General features: G+C 33.3%; 1 long non-coding RNA gene across 1 annotated transcript; it reads left to right on the top strand.

Annotated features, from left to right (window-relative positions):
• Positions 1 to 775: 775 nt before the first annotated feature.
• LOC145801873 (uncharacterized) lies at positions 776 to 1,909 on the top strand. Its single transcript, XR_014343649.1, has 2 exons — positions 776 to 1,145; positions 1,313 to 1,909. It is a non-coding gene; the product is annotated as an uncharacterized LOC145801873 (long non-coding RNA).
• Positions 1,910 to 7,615: the final 5,706 nt, after the last annotated feature.

The raw sequence follows: 7,615 nt of genomic DNA, 5'->3' as shown, positions 1-7,615 counted from the left end.
ACAACTTTAAGATTCAACCAAAATTATTTACAGTGATTTGATCCATGATGGACAATTGTAAATATTATGTATATCAATATGGAAGCAAACACAAAAAATAAAAAAGAATAATTATTTTTTAGTAAGAAAATGTATATAAATATACTTCTCATGAGAATTGATCTTGAAAGATCCAAAGAAGAATGCCTTCACAAGAACGAGCCTAGTACTCATAGTTCAGTTGGAAAGAAACAAACCCATAGTTCATCATAGAAGACCAAATGTCTTGCTCGATTACAAAACATACGAAAAAAGAAGAGCAAAACATGACATCGGTTTGTTGTTTAATCATCATCAATATAAAAAATAAGGAAATCAATTTATTTTTTTTTAATTTTTTATAAGAAATTAAGCGATTTGTTTATATTTATATAAGACTCTCAAAATGAAATATATCGTTTTTAAATATTTAATTCTAAAAATAAAGAGAAAAATGTTTTATATAGACTATTCATAACTTTTAAATAATAGGTTTGAAAGTAAAAGATTGCGATGTGAAAGAAATAGAAAATATGACAAATACTTCATATTTTTATAATAATAATAATAATAAAATAAACCAGCGTTTTACCGACTTCCAAAACAGGCCTAAATACGCCATAATTATACCGAACAATGCTAGAGAGCCACAATTTTTGTGGTCCCAATGGCTCAAAACTGCCAAAACGATATCGTTTTGACAGTTTTGAGCCATTGTAGCCACAAAAATTGTGGCCCTCAAACATTTTCCAATTATACCTCTTAGGTTGGGTTCGGTTGAGTTACTTTTGTCTGCTCTCTAGTTTTCATTGTTGTGTTGTCTCTCTCTGCGGGAAGGTATGGCTTCCGATCTCTGCATCAAAAGGAACGATTGCAAATGGGAGATTAGAGATTCACCGGCGAAGAAGCAAAGGTGCGAGGGTTGCGCTTCCCCACGACCTCCACCATCACCATCACCATCACCATCACCGCTTTGTTCATCAGCACAAGAAAAAGAAGACCCTAGATCTAAAATCGTATTCTATAACTACGATGATGATTCAGATGTGGAAGATGATAGCGATGGAATGCATGAGTTTACTGATAAGGAATTCCAAGAGTATGATAGACAGTTAACCCAAAGTGATGTGTGTATATCTTATCTAGCTTCTCTTAATACTTCCCTCTTTCATTTGTCTCTATTTTCTTCAAAATTGTATTTACATATAAATATATATTTTATATTATTATTGTTGTAATGTAATAGAATTTGTGGGCTTACAATACATAAATACATATGCATCTACATATACAGGGCTTTGATGTCATGTACTTCCCACGCTCGTTTGGGTTTGGCGGAACAGAGCCGATTTTTAACCTCGATGAGATTGCCAACGATCTTAAAACTTTTTCGAAATTAGCGCTCAAGCAATACAATGACAAAGAGGTGTATTTCTTTATTCAATTAAAGTTTTTTTTCATTGTTTTGTTTGTTTGTTTGGTTTGAGAATTAGCCTTTGTTGTTCATAATATATGTCGAAAAATATGTGTGCAGTTAAAGAATCTGGAGTTTGTGAAGGTTGTGAAGGCAAACATGGGTTGTTGTGCTAGGTTTAAGTATTATATTACCTTTGATGTTAAGGATGCAGATGCTGTTGATGGTGGTACTATGGAATTTCAAGCTTGTGTTTGGGATGGGATCGGCCATACTGATGTACTAATTAGTAGGCTGAAAATTAGCCCTTAGTCAAGGTAAATTAAGGGGTTGTTTGGGGTGTCTTAAATAAGTGCATTTTTTGTCTTTTTAGACTAAAAAATTGAGGAAGAAAATATGGATGTTTGGGTTAATTTTTTGACTTTTTATGGAAAAATGTGTAATAAAAAATTGTAAAAATTGATTTGTAGGGAAAAATTAGGATTGGGAGTCGTGCAACCGTAATCGTTGACTTTTGGTGAATAGTGTTAACTTTTTAACTTTTTGAGTAACTTTTTGACTTTTTACAATATGCCAAACTTGACCTAACTACATAGCGTATGCTAGTACCTAAGTAATGATGCTTATTGGTGTGGCAGCTTTCGATGCCTTCTCTATTGGCATTTATTTTTTTGATTTTATATGAAGAATTTTTCATGTTGATATCAAGTTTTGTTTGCTTTAGTGGCATATTATTCCTATGCTTATTTGATGATGTTTAGTATGTACTTATAGAAGCCAGATAACAATTTGCAGCTTACAAGGTTTTTATTTCTTGAAACATTCTTATATCTATACACTCTAATTACTGGTTTTGTTTTCATCTTTTTGAAAATAGGAAATGGGAAATTTATTTGGTATACTGTTTTCGTTTCCAAAAAAATTCAATTGATTTCAAAATTTCAAAAATTGTAATAAAAAAGGGGTGTTTTCATTTGTCTTGAAAATGAGTTTTCATTCTCTCCTCTCTCCTATGAAGCACGGATACTTCAAAAAGAGAGACGTATCCATATCGGATACCAATACTTCTTCGATACTCGCGGATACATATCGGATACTTCTTAATTAATTTTTTTTATTAATTTTGAAGTATCGGATACTTAATTTTGAAGTATCTGATACTCGAAGTCACATATTACTTCTAATGCTTTGTTTAATTATTTGATAAGAGGAATATAGTGAGAGTTAAAGTAATAGAATTTGTCAAATTAATGTATCCTTAATGTCTCTCTCACTTCTCTCTCACTCTCTCACGTTTCTTCAAATTGATGTATCCTTATTATCTCTCTCACTTCTCTCTCATTCTCTCATATTTCTTCTCTCTACTCTCGTTCTTTTTCTAGTGTTGGCATGTAAAGATGATGTTTAATTTGCATTTGCTTTTGTTTTTAGTTTTTGATGTTTTATGATTGTTTGAAGACTTTTAGCTTAATATGAATCCCTCTATTTATTAATTTGCTTTAGGTTTTATTTTCATGCATATTACATTATTTAAATTATAAAAAATGATTTTTTTTCGACGAACATATCTCCGCTGTATCTGTATCCTACTTTTTTAGATTTTGGCGTATCACTGTATCCATATTGCCTTATCATGTAGCCGTATCTGTATCTGTATCCGTGCTTCATAGCCTCTCTCCCCTTTCACCCCCCTCCCCTTATCCACCACTTTTAGGGATTTGGCCATTCTCTCATTGAGACCCACAGCCACTGTCCGTCTACCCTTCTGACCTCCAGCCACCTTTCGGCAACCCCCCGTGATCTCCAACGGCACTTTTGCAACCACCTCTGGCCACCCTCCACTAGCGGCCTTCACCTTCAGTAACTCATCAAGCATGTGTCTTTGCTTTTGTTTTTATTTGTTTTCAAAGTATTTGTGTACACCTTTCTATCTTTTTTACCAAAAAAAAAAAAAAATGGTTCCTATTTTATGTTAAAATGATCTATTTGCCACCAGAATTAGTTCTTTATATGTATAGGTTTGGACTAAGCATTATTTGACTGTAGGATGATATAATATGACTTTAGGATCATAAAGGGTATGTTAATTTTAAATATGATGGGATTTTTTTTTTTTTTTTTGAATTTTATTGATAAAGACAATGGCTTTACTTTTGTATCAAAAGCATTATTAATTTATTTATACTAATATTTAAAGGGAGAACCATCTTGGTATTCCCCTCAATTTGAAGTTGTGTAGAATTTTGTTTTCCCCAAATTATCCAAAAAAATCAATATGTTAAACAATTCCATTTTTATCACACAACTACTTAACAGTTTAAACTATGAAGCAATTATTAAAACTCCCCCTTATAGTTAGCGATTTATCACCCTTAACCAAGGTTGTGAATCTTGTACCGTGCCAACCTATACTGATCGAAATGTATTGTTACACTAGAAAAAATGGTATAGAAGACCTTCGATCCAGTGCCGGTTAAGTTATTGGATTGTTTTCAGCTATCTTAGCAATTTTTAGCATGGTCCAGCTGTGCCATTTTGTACTAGTTCCTTCTAGTGCATACATGTTATATTCATAGTTCTCACAAAGAAGCCCTAAGAATTTAGAAGAGTTGGTGATGCCAGTAGCTATCAATCACCAACGACTTTGAATTTGTACTGTAAGGTCAAGCTGTAACATGCCCCACCATCGTCGTCAAAGCTTAAATCGGTTTTTTATGTTTGTCTTCTCAATATACTTTAGACACATGTAGATAGATAGAGAATGAATGTCATTTAGGTTTGAAGCTGCTTTAACATCTTAGGAAGAACTTTAGGACCGGGAAAACTAGTGGGAAGTATTTAGACTTGTTTTATTTAAGTGTGTTGTACCGATTAAAATGTGTTAAACAAAAGGTTTAATTTTGTTGCATGATCATCTCTTGTAGGCGTACGCATGCTCAACAATACAAAAGATTAAAAAAAAATTATGAGAATTTCTAAAATAATGATTAGAATAAGAATGACCAGATGGTAAAAATGTTACATGTTCTTCAGCATACAAATTACATTGAAAAAAATGCCACATTTATAAATAAATAAATACGGTTTTTACATAATAAATTTCAGAAGTTATAGTGATAAATCCAAAAATGGTAATCAAGAAAACATAATGGTAACGACATGCATGGTACCAATAGTAAAAACAGTACTACAGTCTACAAGATTCATAGCCGTGGCCTTAATTGATGTTATTGCTATTTTTTGGAAAATTTTGTGAATTTGCCTCCATTAAATTTAAAACCTCCCCTTCTTCTTCGAGTATGCAGAGAGCCACCTTACCATAGAAAGGTAGTTTCTTTATATACATACAAAAATATTCACAACATAGAGAACATATATTAGAGTGAGAGAGTTTTTAGAAGCTTCACTTCTTTAGCTTTCGAAGTGCGAGACAATGGATAACGCATAACGCTAACACAAACGGTAGTACTTTGCTGGATTTTTCAGCTATTTTGACTCAGTATTGCCATTTCATTGAATGATTGCATACAACATATTCGGTTAGCACCGAAAGGGTTTCGACCCCTGAACCTTGAAGGGACTATACCTCAAAGACTCAAGGCCTTGCCACCAGGCCAACCACTTGGGGTTCACCGATTATGCCAATTGGTTGTAGTGCTAATGGAACTATGTGGTAATTGATCAATTCATTACATTTCTGTGATGGAAAATATGTGTGTAGAATATGAATTGAGCTCGAATATTGTCCACAATTCTAATTCCAAAAACAAAGGCTGATTGGGCTGGATCAATAACTAAAGGGAGATGGGACTTCAATCTGTTAGTGAAGATCTTGAAGATACACTTTTAGAGAGGATTAGGGACTATGAAGCACGTGTACGAGTATAGGTACAATATGGGTATGTTGATATGATAAAATTTAAAAAAAGTAAGGTATGGATACGTCTGGGTATGTTCGTAAAAGATTAGTTATTTTTAATTTGAAGTAATGCAAAAATTAGTTAAATGGTGTAGTTTGTTAAGATCTAACCTACAATTCATCTTTAATGCCAAAAGTGAAGTATAAACCAAAACTAAGTGTTACTATATTTATTAAATAATTTATAAGCTAATGCTTAATTTTAAAATCATGCTAAGCATAAAAAAGTAAATCCAATGAGACTAACTTTACCTTTGTATAGAAGAAAATACAATTCCAGCTTATGGCTTGGGAATATCCTTGGTGTCTTGACTCTAGGGTAAGTCAAAAATTAAGAAGAAAAAAATTTGCATACGTGTTTTGTGTACTTTGAGCGTATGCAGAAGTACCATGCAAAGTATCAGTACCCATTACCAGTACAACATGTTCGCCGAAGTATCCATGCTTCATAGAGTAGGGACCTCAGGTACCAAGTGGTGAGAGTAGAGTTCATTTCTTTCAAGATAGCACCAGAATTAAGAAAAAGAAAAGAAAGATGTAATAGAGGAAAGCACATCCTTAAATTGACAGGCCAAGCTTTCTTGAAGAACATGGCATTTTATGGTCATTGGGGCCAGGAGCTTTCCCATCTTTGAGAGAACAAGATTTCTCTAATCCCTTCAATAGTAACGTCTTTGTTTCGTTTCTAAGCATCATTTAATTGATCACTATAGTACAAGTTCATGTCTTCTATGCATACCATAGTACCACCTCCCTTATGGCCTAGCAAGTTCTGAAAATAAGTAATGATTTTAGCATTTCCTTGGCATCAGTAATAGACACCCAAAACTTCATGGTTACTATCAAGACTTTTCTTGACTGCTTCCAATTGAGATCTTGTTTCCTCCAGTCTACCTTTTTTGTGATGTCACTATAGTTAGATTGGCACAGCTTCTTCAACTCAAGTTTGCATTTTCAACTTCTGGCATAGACAGAACATGGGAGTGCCCCAAACATGATTTCTTCAAACCCTGGCAACAAGATTCAAGAATTCAGGGTGGTCAGCCCAACAATAAAAAAATTTGAAGGGCTTCTTTTGCTTAATAGGGGCAGACAGCACTTTAACCAAGATAGGGCTGTGGTCAGATATTCCTGCAGTTAGGAAGTCTGCCTCATTTCATGGTCCAAGCCTCATTGATGAGAGGTTTATCAATCTCTCGAAGCACCTGACCATTTGTCAGTAATTGCAGTCGTGCATGTACCTGGTCCATTTAACAGAGCCCCGCAGACCAGCCATAGCTTCAATGTCCAGTCTGTTTTGGGGAGCGTTATCACATACATGGCAGAAACTTAGCAGTCCATTTTCTTTTGGCTCTAACATCACAATGAATAGCCTGGTCATTTGTACTAATACACATTACATTCAGCATATCTTGATTCTATAGGATCCATATACTTTACAAAGTAGATCATTGCATTGGACAACATTCCCCAGCTTCCATTCTTAGATTCAAAGACCATATCCTTATTAACACTTCTGACTTTATTTCCCAAGAGCCCGAAATAAAGATACATTTTATTCCCTTGAATAATATGATCCTTGATTTCCTTATAATGTATAGGGAAATTAAGGAAGCCCCCTTTCATTTTAAGCCTTCCCCCCTTTTTATTTTTTTATCTGGATTAGATGGGCTTGGGGTCCTATTATTAGCTTCCTCCATCTCCAGGTTGTCAAAAGTATTTGATGAACTCCACAGCTGTTTCTGGATTAGATGGGCTTGGGATCCTGTTATTAGCTTCCTCCATAGTTGTCAAATCGGGATTCGTATCGTGAATCGAAATGGCCTCGTACTAAATCGCGAATCGAATCGAATCGTGAATCGTAAAGATTCGGTCACTTTTTTTAAATTACTTAAAAACATATATCTACACATTTAGATGTTAAATATATTTTATGAATATAAAATATTTAGACTTAAATCAACAAAAAATGTTATTTTGAATGATAATTACGTAATTTAATAGGTAAGAAGTTAACAAAGATTCCTATATAAAATCACCATCTTATCTTTTTTTTTTTTTAGGTATTTTTTATCAACCATTCTTAATAAAGATAATAACCAAATAGACAAACTATTAATTTCTAGACTAACAATAGTTAACAACGATATTGATATTTGGACAATAAGCATATATACTTTTTTAAGTAAGAGTGAGCAAATAATAAGAAAGAATTATTTAGGATATTTTATTTTAAAGCCTAAAACATTTTAAAAGGTATAACT

The sequence above is a fragment of the Camellia sinensis genome, chromosome 11 (genome assembly GCF_055761805.1).
Source record: "Camellia sinensis isolate YWXY chromosome 11, ASM5576180v1, whole genome shotgun sequence".
NCBI classification, from domain to species: domain Eukaryota; kingdom Viridiplantae; phylum Streptophyta; class Magnoliopsida; order Ericales; family Theaceae; genus Camellia; species Camellia sinensis.
The sequence above is the reverse complement of the archived record's forward strand: the minus strand, read 5'-3'. Positions and strand labels throughout refer to the sequence as shown.